This window comes from Calonectris borealis, chromosome 1 (assembly GCF_964195595.1).
Source record: "Calonectris borealis chromosome 1, bCalBor7.hap1.2, whole genome shotgun sequence".
NCBI lineage: Eukaryota > Metazoa > Chordata > Aves > Procellariiformes > Procellariidae > Calonectris > Calonectris borealis.
In genome coordinates, this window is record NC_134312.1 from 17062661 (window position 1) to 17082986 (window position 20326).

Sequence of the window (20326 nt, forward strand, 5' to 3'; positions counted from 1 at the left end):
TGTTTCAGTGGTGTTTTTCTCCATTGTGTTTCATAACTGAAAGATTTTGCCTTAAGCAGAACCTGAGGGAATAACATTTTCTAAGAGAAAAGTAAAGAATTCCCTTCTTATAAAATGGCTGCAATCTTCCTCTCTTCTAAATAACACAAAGCAGATAGCTGCTCCCAATTAGGGACATACTGCAACGCGCACTTATCTCCTTTTAGTCCCAGTTGACTGCTGAGCAGAGTTGAATAGTACCTCTTCGCTCACTGGCATCTCAAAGTATTCCTAACTTTATTACTTACTGGCATGGTGGGCCACCATCTTCCCCAGGAGCAGATTAGGCTCCCTTTCAATGAACTTAGTGGCTACTGATGGCCGTCCTGAGGCAGAGAAGCTGGTGGTGTCAATGCCACTGGCAGCAATGGGAGGTGGTGACCACCCCAAGCAGTGAAAGGGGCAGCAAGGACGAACTATGGGGTGTAAAGTGCTGTGGTCTTCACGCCTGGGGAGAACAGAGACATATGGCCCCGCAGGCATGGATGAGTTGGGTTACTCTGCACCAGACTGGCATAAAACACCCTTGTCTGACATTGGATCTGAAGGGAGGGCTAACGAGGTCCTTTTGAGATTGGATGTGTCCCAACTTTAAGCCCCTTGAGAAGTTTTAGTTATTCCAGCATTGAGCTGCTGATGTTGAGGCAGCTGGAATGAGGATTGCCTTGGAGGAAACCCAGACGTGTCCAAGTGTGGCAATGCCCAGTGTGGCACCCTCCTCTGCCAAGCAGAGACCTCGGCAGCAGGGAAAGTAAAATCTAGTGCCTCTCTAAAATCATTTGAACATAGAATGTCTCATAAAAAAATAAACTTGAGGGTATTTAATAATTTCACATCACTTTTGCCTTATATAAGAAATACTCACGACAATCTTTAATGACTTTTCCTAAATTATTATGTGCTCTCAACTCTTATTAAATTTTAATGCTGTTTTCTTCCAATATTATTGCAATCTGCATTAAGAACATCAGCTAAATTTTTCTAAAATATACAAATAGAAAAGTAATTGTTACCTTTGGGATTTTGATAATGGAAGCGTAATCACTGCTTTCAGGACCCTTTCATAACTAAGGACGAAGAACCGGGCACTTTCAGGCCTTATGATCTCGGAGAGGAAATGGGAGTCTGGGTGAACGACTCAGATGGTGTAACTCCTGCTGTTGGAAAGGTTGGTTTATTAAATTTTCTCATGCATTTGGTCTAGTGCTGCTTCAAAGTGATAAAGCAGCTGTGTAACAGAAATGAGAAGATAACCAGGCGTTATACCTGTGAACTTTAGGCCTGGCCCCCCGGACACTCGCTGTTTCCTGACTACACCAACCCCAGGACAGTTGAGTGGCGGACCCAGATGTGCCTGGAGTTTAAGGATGTCCTTGACTATGAGGGGATCTGGATTGTATGTCTCACTATATTTTCCCTCCCTTCTTTTAAAAAAAGAAAATGAGGCTTTTGACGTGTGTCTTACTCTTTTTATTAAAGGATATGAATGAACTGTCTAATTTCTTAAGAGGCCAGTATCCTGGATGTGCTGTTAATTACATCAATAACCCTCCTTACGTTCCTAGTAAGTAAAGTTTCCTTGACAATCTTTTTTATTTAATCCTGGATAGGCTATTTCTTAGAAAAAAATTCTATCCTCTCATTTTCCATCTTTCCCTGCCTGTTCTGTGCATTCAGTTACATATTTGTTCAAGACTCCATCGGCTCAGCTTTGGTGGAGTATCAAACATAAGCCACTTTCCTTTGTCATTGGGGCTGCCTTGTAACAGAAAAATGGCCTTCCCTGCCATTCTCTGAGCAACTGATCTGCATCAGAGAAAGGGCAAGATACCTACATACTGTAACTCGGCTTTATGGAAGGAGTAACCCTTCTGCCTTGTCATCGCCACTGCTAGTCCCAGGGATGGGCAGTCTCTGCCTTTTCCAGAAACCATGACAAGGAAGATGACATCTCCCTGATGCCTTAATTCAATATCTTTTCTTTCTCTTAGGAAAGAAATTTTCATTGCCTTACTAGAAATGGGCTAAAAATAAGTTTAAAAATGCCCAAGCCTATGGAAGGCTGATAGGAATGGGAACACCTCCTCCAGTAGCCGAGTTAATGACGTGCTCATTCTTCCCCAGGAAGCCATGAGTGCTTACAATTAGTGCCAGTGGTCCTGGCAATTAATCCAGCCAACATTTCCCCAGGAAAGCCCAGCTGCCTCAGCAATGCTAATATGCAGCAGGAAGTTGATACATGAGTTATTGACAGTGAAGTATTGGAAATGTCCCCTTTTTCCCTTCAGGCTGTTGTACTGTCATGTGAATTCTTAATTTTATTTATTAAATCTCATTTCTTTTCACTCTGAATACAGAAGAAACATAAACATAACAAAAGCATGACAAAATTTTGTAAAAAGGTTGTAAATTATTTAAACCGGAAGCAGAGCTTTTAATTATGATTTTGGTGTTTGCTCTCTTTGCGGGGAAACCACTGATTGTCACTGTTGTATACTGGCCCTGTGGGTCTTGTCATTGACCAAAGCCCAGGAACTGATGAGACATTTCCACATTTGCCTTAAGTTACCTCCATTTCTGTCAGCATTCAGAGCTGCAAAAAAAGGTGTGAGACTTTGGGGAAGATGGCCAAAACAGCAGAGCTCCCTTTACCCTCACAAATAAGGGACTGAGGAATGGATCCATAAAGGGCCTTCTGAGCCATAAAACCTGAGCTTTGCAACAACTAGTGTTGAAGTCTGAGCCGTTATAGAGGAATCTAGCAGACCTAGATATCTACATGACATGTAAGGACAAGGAGGGATGCTGAAGACGGGTGTGTTTTGACCCCAGTTTCTCTCTCTGACTTGCTCCTTCTCGTGCACGTGTGCACCTACTTCTGCGTGCGACTCACACTGTTGGTCTCCCTCCTGCAGACAGGAGCCTAAGGCATTTTTTCTGAGGTATAGGAGGTCTGTTTTCAACCAGTGATTAAGGGCTTTCTTTTATGTTCCATTTTATGCCAACACTGTGCAGCCCTTGGCTGTCCAAGCCCTTGACTGGTGTAGGTGTGAGGTGGGACCCAAGCTGCTTAGTCCAACAAGACACTAGGACCTTCCTGGGGTTGGCAGCGTTTTGAGGGCTCACTGTTGTCTTAGGTGACTGAATCTGTGCAAGTTCCAGTCTCGGTACCTCAGGCTTTTTGTCAGTGTAGCCTTCAGCCTCCTCATCTAAATTATAACCACGATTACGTGTAACTGTGGTTTGAACTTCTAAAACCACATGTCCTTCAAATCAATTTTCTATAAAACACTTCATACTGAAGATTAATATGCAATTGTAAAATAATCAGTATTACTGAGGCAGAATAAAAAATACTCAGAATAAGAATGAATAATGAAAATATGATTCTTGTGGCAGCATTTTCTTTCATATCCCACCTTAATTTTATGGAGCTAATAATTAACTGCCATTGGGACATTAAGTGTGACTTTCCCCAGAACCTTAGTGTCTTCTTCAAAGCCATATCAGTCAAAGTTACTTGGCAATTGCCTATAAATTAAGTTATTTCTGATGCAGATCAGCCACACTGGAGTCTTTGTGTCTAAAGATCCAAACACAAGGATTCCAGCTGTGGTGGCACAGCAGAGCAAAGAGGCTAATGGGTTTCAGGTACAGAGAAATGCACTTTGTCGTAATGAACCGCAAACACACAGTAAAGCGCGATTAGGCGGTAAGATTGCTTGCTCACGGAGAAATATTTACAATAGTGTGTGCACTTTAAGCATGCAAAAGAAGAATATTTAAGAATCTACCTTCTTTCTTTTTTGGAGAGGGTTTTATAACATTTTCAACTCCATCTCTAAAAACAAATACATTGTATATACCAAACATCTGACCTGCCCAATTCCTGCTCAACTTCACATGGCATTTTCATGGAAGTTACCTGCAGAGGATGAGAATCGCATTTTCCGCACCAAATGGGCTTTGCCAGCACCTCCTTAATATGGGATCAGAGGTCAGGCAGCCTGTGTGCAGCCAATTTGTGCATCATATTGCTTCCCTTTGGCTCAGCTAAACCGGTGCTGTGCCGGTGACGTCAGGGCTACCCCTGACTATTACTGAAGGCAAAAAGCTACCGTTGCCTCCACTGCCTGTGACCTGCTGGTAGAAAGAGTTACTGGGTAATCCATCCGCATGCGAATATACCCAGCAGAATCTGTCCTTGGTCTCTTCTGTGCAGCGTATCGGACCATAGCAGATGACACCCTGTGGCCTGCTGGACCTCATGCTTTTTCCTCCCCTGCACACCTCCGACACTCCCCACCCATCGCTCGCAATGCTGCTTGGGGCTGTGCAATTAGTCCTGCTGTCTTTTAGTCCTAGATGCCTCAGGGGAAGAGAGGGGCCAGAGCTGAGCTTAGATGTGAATTTTGCCATGATAGGGCAGAATCGTGCTGCCTACCTACATCTGCAGCTGAGTGATATGCAAACCAAGGTCTCATGATTTCACACAACCATACACGTTCCCTGGGCATCTGAATTTCTGATTTTGTTTTTTCTTCTTGCAACATTTTTGCTCTTTAGTAATATTTGTCACTATGTAAAAGAATAGGTAGGTGTATTCTTAATTCAGCAATGCAGAAATTTTCTTTCTGGCTATTACTTACTGAATACACGATATCTGTGCAGATGTTTTGAATTATTTGACATAAAACTCGAAATTAATTAGCAGAGTTTACTCAGTCCTCTCACCCTCCTGAGGACACATGTGCCTGTCTGCAAGCAGGTATTCATGGCTACACATTAACCTCTAATCAGTGCAGGTCCGGCACTTCTTCAGCTTTTCCTCTTCCCAAATCCTTTGGTGTTTTCACCCCTAAAAGAGTAGAAATATGAAGAGATTTGAATTGTGATGTATATAATTTTACAGTGGTTTGTATAATTTTAGGCATTTCTGATCGTTCCCTGGCGCAAAAGATATTGTGTCCTGACTCCAAGACTTACCTTGGAGAGCATTATAACACACACTCTCTCTTCAGCTGGTCACAGATAGCACCAACTTTCCAGTAAGTTTTCTAAGTATTTCTAAGCAAATTTCAGGTGATTGAAACACATTTTAAAAGCCGCTGATGTTACCTGGGAAATCTGTAATAGTATCTAATAAGAAACAGCCCCATGAGTCGTTGTACTGTTTGTCATTTAGTAAGAAGTTTCAAGAAAAGATAATCTTGGAAGAAGAAACAAAATCTTTTCCAATTTTACTTTTCTTAGCTAAAATCAGGATCTACTTGTAGGGCCTACCTCTTCAGCTGCTGCTTTTGTATAACTAGAGCAAGATGTTCCTATCCTCCGTTAGAGCTGCTCATGTGCAGCTGCTGCAGAAGCAGCCCTGTGTGGCGTCAGGGGAATTTTTCCATCCCTTCATTACCATGGCCCAAGCAGAGGAATTTCTATCACTGCCTGCTCCCCCCGGCTGCTTCTGGAGCTGCCTCTGGTTCCTGGCAGGCAGCATTTTGCATTTTGGCTTGGGGCTCAGTCGGTCCAGGAGGGCAGAGCTGCATTGCAGCACAGTTGCTGTCGGCTACTGTAAAACTCACTTTGCAGCTGGGAAGCACTCAAAACTAGCTTACGCAGGCAGACTGCTGCTGTGAAGCTGGAGTGACAGTGGAAAGCTAGCTGTTGGATTAAATCAAATGGGCAAATCATGCCTTTTCTAGCAGAGATTGAGCTAAAACACAGATAAGTTTAATATCACAATGTAAGTGCCAAAGGAGGGCTCTTTGTGCTGGCTTATTTCAGTATTTAGCACTCATTTTGAGCAGTTGTATTGTGATAGCATCCAGAGGACATGGCTAAGTGAGTCTGCTTATGCTGTTGATGCACTTGTATTTTATACACCAAGCCTGGGGGAAGGGAAGCCCTGGATAAAAGCCAGAAGCAGTTTGCCAGCTCTTGTGCGCCTGGCTGAGGAGCAGTCCAGCTTTCAAGAGAAGGAGCAGAAAGCCCTTGAACCCTGCATCTCTCTGGCCTCCCAGCCCAGCTAGGACGCATGGGACTTAGCACGGGCTAAGTTTTGGGCCCCTATGCCCAAATCTCAGCAAAGATCCTCCCATGACTGGTCTCTCCACCAGGATTTGTCCTCTACACACTGGGGTCCACATATACTGTCTTGGTAACACTGTTCAAATAGAGACTTTGGATTTGCCTATCTTCTTGAGCTGTTTTTTTTTTAGTTTTATTTGGGCTCTGTGCCAGCAAAGCTACTTGCCTGAGACAAACCCTGTGAATTTAGCAGGAAAAGCTCCGTGTGCCGGCACATCTGCCCCAGCCCCATCAGCGTGCACGCTGTCCTGGCCGCACTACCCTGGACCAATGCTGTTAGGTTGCTGCACGGCTGCTTGCAGCCTCCCCCAAGGCTGTGAACCTTCCCCATTCCTGCAGCGCTTGCTTCCAGGGTTCCTTCCAAAAGAAACACATATTTTGCTCAGCCAAATATAAAGAGTCCTTCAAGGCTGGAGAACACCAGCAAAAGCATAAGCAGAGGCTGGATTCACTGCAAAGCTGGGAACTTTGGTGAAGAATTTTTCATACATATTCATTTGGGTTTCTCAAATACATTTCTTTTCAAGGCTGGTTGTATACCCTTTCTGCATTCGCTCTTCACAAATAATATATTAAATTAAATTACTGACAGGAATATTTAGCAAATCAGCATCAATTGCAGGATATTGGCTGAAAATGAATGACAAGTTCATAATCGTATAAAAAACAATTCTAAGAATTATTCTAATGCAGCCAGAGAATCGGAAATGTGTCATCTGACCTATGTCAAATGACTTGAATTTGGATACATGAACTAGCAGCAATCAGCTTGTGCATAGCTTAATGCCAAGAGTTATTTGCACATGATACTGTGTAAATAATTTCAATCAAAAAATACATTTGACAACATTAGGACCTGTTCGGCAATGGGTCACAATAGACTGAAATTTATTCAAAAAATTACATGTTGCAAATTGTTTATGCAGCTCTGGGTCATAGTTGAGTTGATCCGATGTTGCCCTCATTATCACCTGGATTTGCAAATGGAGCCAAAGACTTGTTAGCTGCACAGCCACGGGAGAGGACTCATACTCAGGACATCCATGAAATGGCTCCAAAATGCCATTTATACAAAGCACATGGAGTCTTGTGCAGTTATTGGCCACAGCAGTGCACCTACGACCCAGAACCAGCAGGTCCTGCATGGTTCAAGAATTGCACCTCTTGCTGCATATGACCCATAAGGTTAATATGATTAGGCTTGCATGAAAAATGTTGAGTTTTTTGTTTCAGAAACAAATGTTGAAGCATTTTAAAGGCTCTGTGCCATTACAGAACCAATACCGAATATTGGCCATTACGCATACGGATGAAAGAGCTCTTGATCAAATCTCATTAAGGAAAGGGAGAAGGAGGTAGATGGTGAACAACATGATTAATATTTCACGCTAGGATTTCCCAGAGAATCTAAGTTGTGTTGCCCAAATCGTATCAAAGCAGAGTTGAATTTGAGTTCCTGTAATATATAATATTGCAATATGTAACTATGTACAGAGATTATCCTGTGTTGAGGAATTTTGAAACAGATTTGTTAATAAGGCATATTGTACTTCCTTGATTTTCTGGTGATGCAGCAAAATTATTTTCAAAAGGCAAGGAAAAATTCATTACACCACTAATTCTGTAATGAAACCTCATCTATCAAACAATGACAGGAAACCAGAGGAAATACTACAAGGATGGGGTGACATTTTGAATGATTACATTTTTGCTTTCTATATTGATTATTTCTTTTTTTAAGATGTTCGGATATTGTTTTGATGTTTTTGTTGGGTTTTTTAACTTTTAATTCCAGGATATTAGAACTTTATTTGCCAATATAAATCTCTAAATAAGTCCTATATTGAAAAAAACCCCATACAATACTGTTTTTTAGGAACCTGTAGGACACTAAATTAAATGTACTAATACAGGAAGGAAATTACGTTTCAATCTTTCACTTTGAGACACTGTTGAGAATAAATTAAACACAAATTATTTTTTAGGAAGACTAAAAACACCTGAAACAAATTGTTTTGTGGGTCAGATAGATTTTAGTTTTTTTATTTTGGCCACTGAGTAAAACTTCCCATTATTTGCAGTTTTGCAGCCACATTTTCACATGACTCGGGACTGCAATAATAATTGTTTCACGAATAACGCCCCTTCAGATAAAATTGTGCCTGAAAGCTCAGGTTCATCATATGACTCTTTCGGTTACCATTATTGTTTTTAATGATCTTATTGCATTTCTTCGCAGTGTTGCCCAGCAGGCAACTGGAAAGTGAGCGTTTGTTTTGAGTCGGTCTACATTTGTTGGCAGTGGGAAGCATGGGGGTCACTGGCTGGTGACAACTTCTCTCAGTGGAAGGACATGCACCAGTCGATCATTGGAATCCTGGAATTCAACCTCTTTGGCATCCCCTACGTAAGTCCAGTGTCCTTCAGGCAGTTGCTGGCTCGTACACAATATCAGTTTAAATTAACTCAGATGTTTTCTGAAATAAGCTGCTTGAGATGGCCAGCAGTATCGGCCTCCACAGCATAAGGAACTGCAGATTAAAAAAAGCTAAATGTCATCAATCTTGGCTGGCTGAAGAGAAACAAAAATAGCACTGCTAGATTCAGATTAAATCACTGCATGCCATCCAAACCCGATCTCTTTATATTATGTATTCTATCATTGAGGGCCCTCCATATATTTCTGGTTTTGCAAGCTGGGCTGGAGAATTTGTAGTATTATTGAAATAAGATCAGATCTTCCACAGTGATGTTAATGCTCTAGAAGCCAGTACAATCTCAGTCTTGGAAAAATTCGTACCATTATGCAGCATTCTTATAAAGTCATCAGAAATAGGTATCTCTTTCCAAAAATTATTTTTATTAACAAACTTCTGTAGTTTCTCATATTTGGGCCTCAGTCACAATCACAAACACTTATCCAATTATTTTATTTTTTCTTTAGATCGGTGCTGGTATCTGGGTGGGTTTAACTATAACACTATCTACGAACTCTGCTTGCACTGGATGCAGCTTGGCTCCCTCTATCCATTTTCCAGAAACCACAATGCAGAGGGAAATAGCGTAAGTAAACAAAGTTACACAAAGGTGTAGTCTATAATTACAGTAATGATGACGGTGATTTGTATTACTTCCTCAGAAATTAACCTGCCATTCTCAGGTAAACTGGAGCGGCAAGTGGAAAGGAGTGCTGCACTGAGAGCAGGAATTACACGGTGAAGTGTAATTTTTTCCCACCCATAATGTAAAGATGACATAGAAATGCTGAAAAATATGTAGTATCTAACATCCGAAAGCTATGCAGAAATGTGTACCTCATACTTTGAATGACAAAAAATGGTTTTCCCACACTGTTGGTAAGATTCATCCCCTCCATCTTTTACCCACTGAAGTCCAGGTTTTATTTAAGAGCCAGTGAGTGTCAGCACATCTTCCTACTCCCTTGTTTACTTCAATTTTTGTTTCAGTACTTCTATAACTGAATAGGTATTGCAGGAAGGGGAGACAGGGCATTATACACCAGCCTTGCTGTTTAAAAGCAAGTTTCAGACAAATGCCACAGTTCGAAACTCCAGACAAACATGGGAGAACTCCAAGGAGAGCCAGCGATAGCGACAGCATTATCAGTCAAGAAGCAACAAAGACTAAAAAAGGCCAGTGAGGCCATTAGAAGGATGAAAAAGTGCAGTCTCAGTCCAGACCCATGCCCTGGCTTCGACTTATCATAAAGTCCTTTCAAGGCTTGTTGCAGATAGAAAGAAGTGTATCAGGTTGTTTCTAACTATGAACACTTTGAAGGTCTTGTAGCCTTTGTAAGTACACTGTGTTTATGTGCAATCGTGATGAAATGGTTCTGCTAGTTCAATAAATGTCTTTTTTTATGTTTTCTTCTGTGAACTGATTCGTGCAATGCTGGAGCTCAGGTTATTAGCTAACCTTCAGTTTTGTTTGAATTTGCATCATCAAAATGTGGCAACATTTACACCCCCAGAAAGACCTCTGTCTCTGCATGAAAGTATGATGGACATTCAGCAACTGGGCAAATGCAGGAATAATAAGCTATAGTGCTGTCATTAAGAGGGTCAGGAATTACCCTGTAGATCCCTGAGATATGCTGAGATATTTCTCTCTAGAGAACAAATGTCTGTGAGGTGTTAGATGCTGCTGTTAATAAATATTTTCTATTTACCTCTCCACTAAAATTAGAGGTACCTTATCTATATATGTTTGCTTGGCCCTTTGAGCATGCAAACGGGGTCTGTCCTGGGTGAGTGGTATTAATCACATATGCACAATTTAATAAGCAGGAGAAGAACAATGGGTCTACGTGATGGGAACTGCAACTCAGTGTTGAGTGAATGACAGAAGTAACAGAAGATACATTTGGTTTTATTGGATTACTTAAATCCGTTTAAAACATTGTATTCACTGAAAGAAATGAACAAGGCATTTTGGGTGACTCAGCATCACCTAAGAAGTCTGACTGTTTTTTTGTGAACTTAGGCAATATTTGTACAGTGTCAGAATACTGGTAAAAATATAGTGCAATTTTTGAAATAATAGATGGATGCTCAGGAGCTCAGAGCCAGCAGGGAATATCATGAGTAACTAATTCTGATGTAAACAGAATGGAGAAATTTAACTTAAATATTGAGTTTCATTACTATTAAGTTAGTGTTAAAATAAAATCTTAAATATCCACTTTGCCTAATCCATTGGGGATTTCAAATGGTTTAATTAATACTTTTCTTGTCTGAAAAGCACTAGATAATATAAAAAGCTTTGTTACTTCTGTTCCTTTTATGTTTCATTATCCTTGGAATTCATCATACATTCTTCAATTTTAATGAGAAAACTGAGTATTATGGGAAAATTTTGTGAAGGAGGAAGGGAGCCGTGTGACTCGTTAGCTGGCTCAGTTCAGTGCTGGAGAAGGTCGGACAGGAGGAATTAAAGGAGATGTAACTCTTTCCCATATCAACACTGCCCTGGGCTGCGTGCTCCGCATCCCATCGCAGGGGAGAGCCAAGGTTGCCTTGAAGTAGTTCAGAAGTAGCCAACGAGTGTAGACAGATTGCTTAAACCTTCCCTCTTGATGGTGGGACCCAGTATGCGTGCCCTCTCTCCCAGGAGAGCATCGCTGGCAGCGAGGAGGCGAGGGGCACTGCTGATGCAGGGTGTCCCCTCGGTCGGGGCATCCTAAAATGCTGGGCACAGGAGGAGAAATCAAGTTTCCTTGAAGGATGAAATGTTTTCCCACTGCACACAGTGACTTCAGTCACTCCTGTTAGCTTCAGCAGGGCCGTGAGTTTACTCTTACTTTTAAATAGATTTGCCTTTATGTTCTTGGCCAACATAATTATGCTTTTGCCTTTGTTTTGCAGATTATCAGTCTTCCCTTTTTTCTGTGTTTCACCTTCTCTGTCCCAGAGGGCTTGCATCTCCAGGATAAATTAATTTCTAGAGACAGGGTGTCTGTTCCCGAGCACAGACACGAAACCCCAGCTCCCCTCCCGTCACGAGGTTAGGGGCAGTTGCAGATGGCTCACATACACCGCGGTGGGGCCTGATTTCCCTGAACTCACTGGAATTTTTCAGGTTGAAAAATTTTATACAAATATTAGTTTGGTGATAATGGATGTTGTTCTTAATACATCTTCCAGTTTGCGAATCAGTGCTTTTTCTTATTTAAACATTCACTTTCATAGCATTATGTCAGCCACGGCTCTCCTTAGGTTGCACACAGGTTCTCTGTTGGATTTGCAGTCCCTAGTTATAGTGCTCAGTACAAATCAATGCTTTTCCTTAACAAGAACAAGACCCTGCGGTGTTCGGAGAAGAGTTTGCCAAGATATCTCATGCTACGCTTCAGATCAGACACTCACTGCTGCCATACTTAGACACCTTGTTCTTCGAGTCTCATGTTCACGGAAACATGGTGGTGCGGTCACTGATGCATGAGTGAGTTTGGAGTCTCTCTTTTTTATCATATTTTACTCACAAAAGTAGTTGAGCTTCTATAAACTAGTTGATATCTGTTTGAGAATAGTCACAGTAATATTACTGCATGCTCTCTCTTAAAAATAACACTTTTACAGTGAAATCTAATCAAATTATATGCACAAAAATAAGTCTTAATATATGCAATGGATTTTCATGAAAATATAACCTATATTTGTTTCCACTGAAAAAAAAGTAAGGAGAATTCTGAAAATTACTTGTCTTAGGCAAATATGCAGTTCTTTTTTATCTTAAAAATAGGAATCACATACCTGTATTTCCTGTATTTGAATTAAATCTATGAAATCTGTATTCTGGTCCAGAATGCCAAGAAGGCCTCATACAGAGAAGTCTCCATTTTCCAATCATCCACAGCATTTGCATTTTCCAATTTAGCACTTGCATCTGCATGCTATGTATGAAACCTACATCTGTGTCCACAAATTGTACAGAGATAGAGATGTTTGAGTGCAGAAGCAGGTGCAAAACCGAGATTAATAAATACAGACTGACAAACCCCTCGGAAAAGGTGACCTTAGATTTTTGGAACAACTCATTTTTTCTGTTTGGAAGAAGCAGGAATCAAAGTGAGGTTTAGTTTCCCTCTCAGCATCTTTTAATTAGCTTTTTACCTGCTTTTGGTAAATTTTCTACTTCAGAATGCTTTATGCAAAGACTGGAGCAAAAGGAGTGCAAATAATACATATGAAAGGTACTGCCCGAAGCTTGGACACAATTTAGTCTCATTGGTGCAGGCTACGTCCTGGACTGTTTAATGTTCTTTTTCCCCTTAGGTTAAAAACATTTTGGTTAAAGGGTAAGGCATTTTTTGCAAATTAAACTGAGATTACATGAAAGTGCAGACGATTTGAGTATGGAAAGGATATGCACAAAACCTGTTTTGCCTACTCAGCGTAATGGCTAACTGATAAATTTTAAAAGCAGTATCCTTCCCCTTCCTACTCTGCTACCTTATTTAACTGGGTTGCATTAAGGAGAAGTTTTATAGGTACTCATGTCTTACAAGGGTTTATATGCTATTTCAAGTATTTGGTTTAGCTCTATTTTTTCTTAATGAGATTTGTGTTAATAATTGGAAATGACCAAGTTCATTTTGGCATTATTAATAGCTAATCTCTGCTAATACAGAATTACTTTAGTGATGTTAAAGCTGCGTTTCTGACCCTTCCCAGCATACTTGTACTCTATTTGGGCCGCATGTACATTAGCAAATTTCCAAATTTACTTTGATTTGAATTGTAGAGCAGTCTCAGATGCGGAGACTTCCATTGGGTGAAACTGAGCCAAAAGGTGCACTCCAGCCATTGATGGGAGTTTAGTCAGTGGGACCAGACTGGGATTACTAGGAAATAAAATCTCTAAAATGCATGTAGGGAGTGTAAGCATCAGGAGATCAGCACAAACTGTTTCACTACCCAGGTCCCATCCTAGTGGGCACATCACTTGCTAATGTTGCCATAGCTAGATCCTAAAATGGCTTAATGGTATTTCTTACTATTATTACTTAATTCTGGTTACTGTTGTTACTTAACGAGTATTTTTTACTCATTATTTCTAATGAATATTTTTATTTAATTATTTCTAATTAATATTCATTGGTTTAGTGGGTCTGCTCAAGTAGAGAAAGTGATCCAGATGCTAACAGGAGAAATGTGGGTTTTAGAGAAAGAGAGAACTGAAACAGAATTTTCGATGTACGGATGATGGAATTTTACATCAAACCTTTCCCTTACTTGTAACAAATACAAAGGAGAGCTAAAAAAACTGCACTAGTTTTTCAGGTGGAGCTCTTATCCGTTCACAAGCCTCACCGTGAAAACAACTCTGCCTGGGCAGGGAGTCTCCAAGTAATAGCTATTTCATGTGGTCATTTCAGATTTTTCATTTCATTTCAAATATTTAGGTGCTTATTTCACACAACAAACAAGAACAACATCCCAATAGATTCCTATAAGCATTTTAGGTGCCTCTGAGGCTTTCGCTCAGTGAAACAGAGGCGCCAGTGGCTCAGCTGTCCAAAAAGACCGGGAGGTGGTAATCCATTACTGGAAAGGAAAGCTCTGCTTAATGGCTAAACAGGGGAAAAATAAGACAGAAGAGAGGCCAGCATCTAACAATAGGAAGTATGTAGATGGAATTAAGCACCTTTCGTAGATCACGGATATGGCTTAATGGCTTATATTTTCAAAATGGCAAAGTTCATTTGTTTGCTGAATTTGTGCTCGTGGTTGCTATAATTGCAAGAGAAAATAGTGCTGAGTTAGATGGTAAGATGCTTGTTTCCACGTGCAAATAAGATCGACTTCTCTTTTGTCATAATTTCTTGATCAGCTTTTTCTCCTGAAATCTCCCACAACAAAGTATATTGGATCAGTATTATAATTTTATTACAGCGAAATTAAAAATACAGAGAAGCTATTGAGATGACAAGAAAAACCAACGTTTTATATTTTAAAAACTTTAAGACAAGGTAATTCATCCAAAACCACATCCCACTTTAAATATTTACAAAGCATTATGTCAAAATGCAATAATGATTAAAAGATTAAGGTGTCCAAAAGAGCTACTGGTTTTGACAGAAAAAGAAACTCTGAATAAATTGAGGTTTCTTTCAGGCAGAGCCTAAGGCATGCCTTCAAGAACATTTTTTCCTGAGTTCCATGTACTCCCCTAAACTTGCAACATTTTAGAAATCCGAACACTTAATAGATGTCTTTTTATTGCCAAGGTGTTTTTGCTCATTCGGGGTAATTTCTGTAAGTCTGGGCTGGGTGCAGTGTGTGCCTGTGCCCTGAGCAGGCAGGACACCGACACTGAGCTTCTCTGCTCGGGCCAGCGTACAACAGAAACCTGTCTTTAGACGGGCAGCTGCTAAGTCAGTTAAACAGACACACTAAAGAAATTTTTAAACAAATAATTTGTACGTCCTTAGAGAATGATATGTCACTATGCAACAGCCAGTGTGAATTTGTCAAAAACAAATGATGGTAAACCAGCCCAGTTGCCATCTTTGACAAGGCAGCAGGGCTGTTGGATGGGAAAGGGGGCAGAGGAGCTGAGAAAGCAGGAGGTACAAGGCACCTTGATTTTAGGAGGGCTTGGGACACACTCTATGTGACATTCTTATAAGCTAACTAGGGAACAAGGATCCGTTATGATTTTCTTCAGACATAGGCTTACAAATGATTGAAAGCCTATTTAAATTCTCAAGGATTTTATGCTGATGAGTGGAGGTTCCTGAGATAGGGAGGATCTCTCCTCTTTGCCAGGTGCTATTCATATTTTCATTAGCTGATGCATGGTGGAATAGAGATCTCTTCCCAAGCTGGCAGATGATGCCAGGCGAACGGGACTGTAAGCACTCTGGAGGACATGAGCAGAATCCAAAACAATTTTAATGCATTGAATAAAATGGACTGAATTCCCTAAGTTTTCATCCATTCAGGAAAGGCAGCTAAAAAGCACAATATGTATGAACGTTGCTTTGTGTTTGTCCTGCAGAAGATTTCTAATGTAAAGCTGTGAAAGGTGTGGGGAAGCCAAATCCAAGGATTTTCACAAATGCTTTAGATCCTAGAGCACAGTGTTATTCCTCTGTGTTCCCTCTCCTGGTCCTGGCCCCTGTCCTCCTCTTTGGCTCCCTCAATGAAGTCTCAACCCACTGGACAGAAATTAAGTTAGTTGTTTTCCCACTGCTGCTATTCTGAAAAGAAATCAGCTCCAGCATTTTGTGAGGGTTCTGGTCTGCTATGGTAGGTGCTACTGTAATTTCTGAATCTCTGTCCAGCTTTTGGCATTCCCTCAACCAGGAAAAATATTTGGCGTTGAAGGATGTCTTGAGGAAGCAGATCTCTTGTCACAGTGAGTAATATCAAAATATTCTGCAAGTTCTATAAAAATGTGAATTAACATTGCGTATCTCACTTTCAACACTAGATTTACCTCTGATCAGCAGACCCATGGAATAGATACTGCCTTCCTTTGGGGACCGGCTTTCATGATTGCTCCTGTTCTTCAAGAGGCAAGTACTGTAATTAAAAAATGCCATCACACTGGAATAAAAGAAATGAACTGCGCTTAGGGCATTGGATGACATTCAGGGCATGTTTGCTCATATCCACCCATTCCTTCCCTTCAAAGCTTGAAGGGAAGCTTGCAGAACGCATTTCTGAGCAGCACAGACAGTACAGAGCTGCCCAGCGCTTGAAGTGGGAGGATGAAAGTGAGGGCACGGCATTTCCCTGCTACTCCAAGCACCGAATGGATGTAAACAGGCTGGATGCTGCCCCTCGTGTGCTCCTCTCATTGTGCTGACAGCTCCCTCCAAGGACACACACAGAGCAGTAATTGTCGAGCTAGGAAGAAACACGCAGATATTAAAGCAAACTGGTTTCCGTATTACCACTCACCCACAGCGTTTTGGAACCGCAGCATCTCAAGGGCTGTACTAGGAGTTTCCCAGCATCACAGGCAAAGGCAGTCATTACGGAAACGGTAATGACAATGTTAGCTGCTAATATGACAGGTTTTAAAAGGCAGCATTTTCCTATGGCTGTGCTGGGCAGGGCGCTGGGGTCGGGGCTCTCGCTGCTCGGCTGGAGCAAGGGTGGGTTTCTCTCCTTGCCCCACCACTGACTGCTGCCAACACCAGAAAGGTATATCTGAGCAGAGCTAAATGTTTGCATGTGAGGTATCCTAGAGCTGTTTGCAGTCAGCATGCTGCCAGAATATCTGATACATTTTCTAGATGTTGCTGATGATAACAGGTCACTGCTAGTCACCTTTTTTTATCCAGCCCTTGTGCCTCTGTGAATTTAAAAGGAAATTGTTATTCCTGCATCTAAAACCATTCTGACTCCACCGAGGCACTTCATTCGTCAGTCTTTCATCTTCAGACTGCCCCAGGTTTCTAATAGCTGATGACTAACAAGGAGATTTCACAGGGTCTCAGACCAGCAAGATGATGAAAGATGTGAGAGAAACCTTCCCACGAAGAGAGGGTGACAAGCCAGGGGTGGCTTCCTGCAAAGAAGTGAACGAAAGGGAACATTACAAGGATATATAAAATGATAGAAGGTCTAGATAAGGGGTTCCTAATGTTTTTTGGGGGACTGCAGCACAAAAGGAAGGCCAGGTGCCTGTGGCCCAATGGGGGAAGCAGAGCTTTGGAGGCAACACATTGCTGGGCCTTGCAGTGGGAGAGAGGTGGCAGCCAGGGCTTGTGCCAGCTAGCAGGGCAAGGGGCAGAGGTGGGCTGTAAGCCCTTCACTGTGGCATTGCAGGCCAGCAGTGACTGCGTCAAATATTCAGCATGGCACTCGCTTGTCTAGAGAAGATGGGTCAGGGGCAGCTTTCCCTTTGGGTCAGGGGCAGCTTTCCCTTCGCTCCTTGAGACCTAGGGTGTGAGCAAGTGAGACATCCATCAAAGTTAAAACGGGGAACTGCCTTACACAGTGGCTTGTTATTTAGGGAGTCATGAAGGCAAGGTTCATCACGATCCAGGTGGTGGTTACACACTTCTCTGCAGACCAGAATATCCAGGGTTGTCACAATAATGCAGAGAAAATATGGAGAGAGGGGCACTTTGACTTTATAGGGTTTTTCCTTCAAGTTTTCAAGGCACTTCCTAGATTAAGCCAACCTTTAATTGTTAAACAGCTAGGAAGATCTAAACAGACAGACACTACCCCAACCTTCCTTACTGCAGCACTAGGACACTTTGCGTGAAACACCTAGCACTGCCCACCGGGGGAGACAGGCCGCAGGACAAGACAAATTTTCAGCTTAGCAATTCTTGTATTCTAATGTGAGATTTGCATACTTTAATAAATCAGTTATTTCTTACTCCTTCTATATTATATATATAAAAAATCTCTAAAATGTCAAATGGTAACATTGCCTTAACTTTTCTCCTCCATCTTTACTTTTTATGCTCCACCTGCTCCTTGGGGTAAATCTTGGGGGTGAACCATAACTCTGCAAAGGGGCAGACATCTATGCTGAGAATCAAAATTAATCTCTTTGTGAGAATAAGCAAGTAGTGACAAAAAAGGAAGTATGTTTTGATTCCAGCTTTTCCTGGAGTTATTAATTCAAAGTGCCTTTAGCATGATTTCATCCCTGCAGCAATATCATACAACGCATGCTGCAAAATGAAGTACAGCAATTGTGCAATTAGCAGCACATTATTTATTATTATTTATTTGCAACTTTAAATTGTTGCCAAGAAGACAAATATCTGTGTATCCTCCTTGCCAGACCTTACTCTCTGCCTGTTTCTGCAACAGGAATGGTGCAAGAGGCACTGAGCAGTGGTGTCCCCCCACGCCGTCATCAGATGTGAAGTCCTTGCAAAGGCTGGCGTAGACCTCACTGGGATTGCTCAGATGTTAGAGGAGTGCACCTAGGCCAGTTACATTTGCAAGACATAGAGCTATGTATTAGACCAAAATAATCATATAACATTGACTCCTGCCACGGAACTGCGGTAAAACCCCCCAAAGAGGATAGGCTCATCTGTTTAACATTATAGATTAGCCAGCACTGGTCCACTGCTATGATAATAACTCAGCCATAATATCCAAGATTTGATGTTATTAGAATATTCAGCATAAATCTCTCCATGCGCAAATATAATAAAGTTAATGTAATATCAGAAATGCAAAAAGAAAAAAGACTTTAATCACTTTGTAACAATTACAGGGAGCAAGATCTGTGGATGTATACTTCCCTGAAGCACCATGGTTTGACTACTATACCATATGTATTTTTAAGATTCAGTTTCTTACATTTTTTACATAATTCAAAATGGTACTATTCCAGTAAAACAACTTTTATCAATGTTCAGCAGTATTTTTACCTCAGCATCTGTGTCTAAGAAAACTAGAGCACAAAAAGTCTACACCAGGCTAGCTGGGAGAGTAAATTACGCAGCTTTCAGTAGCATTTTATTTCCTATTTTTGGTTTGTAAAGCTTTAAGAAACAGAGAACTGAATTTTCAAGAGAAGCCTCATGAAACTGTCAAGATTTCTTTTTTTTTCCCCCTTACTGCATGCTTTAATTCTTGTACTGATAGACTTCCCTGCATAGAAACAGAGACAGAAACCTGCATCGTAGTCCTGAGAACATGCTGCAAACCATTCTGTGCGTGCAGTTTTGCACATGCATCACTTCTGACAGAAGGCATATTCAGAGAGAAGGGCGAGGGCTCCCCTCCGAAAGATGCTTCCAAAAGATGCAGAACAATCTGCTCTGTGGAAAATGCCAGCCTCTTCTAGTTTCAGGGCCTACAGGTTTTGACCTTTCGAACACCATCCCCAGTACCCCATTTCCAAAAGTGCTCAGTTTCAACCTAACTACGGTCTGCTGCAATCTGCAGGATAAGACCAGTGTTGGCTTCAGCAGGAGTAGTTAGGCTGATGCTAAGAGCTTTCAGAAATGTGAGCCCAGGAGCATCGGGCTGTTGTTAACCACCAGAGGAGAGGGCAGGACAGAAATGCTCTCAGAGGAAATTCAGACTTATTTTTAAAGAAGTTTGGTCATTTTCAGCATTTGGCTGGTGTCCTCAGATGGATGCTCATCCACCCTTTTCCCTTTTGTCTTTTCATGAGAATGTGGCGCTGCAAGGTCAAGCATTTCGTTCAGCTCTCCTTGTCGTGGTTCCTCTGAGCCCCCCTTGCTGGGCTGGGTGCGGGGACGGCAGCCCCGGCATTAGCAAAGCCCAGCTCCCAGCATTTGGCACGTACTTGCCATACACATGATGCTTATCCAAAACCAAGGTTGAGTACTTACCATAAGTTATAATTACCATTTACAAAGGGCAAGAGCAAAGCCTTCCTGTTATCTGCTCTGTATGTAAGCCTTGCCTACACCTGGTTTTGAGGCATTAAACTAGGAAGGAATACTGCAGATAACTTATGCTAGTTGTCTACACATATACAATTTTCACTCATTGAATGCTGTAATGACTTTTTGAAAGGGGAAGACTTGTCCTTAAAAGAGAAGAAAATCTACAGTTTACATTCCCAAATGATTATGAATCACTTACCTTAAACTGAAATGTGACAGGCTCCATATGCGTGAAAAGAGGAAGCAAAAGATTCTTTTGCTTTTTGCTCAGTGTCTTGATGAGGGTTTTTTTCACAGCATATGGAATAATGATATACCATTTTTAAAGACAAT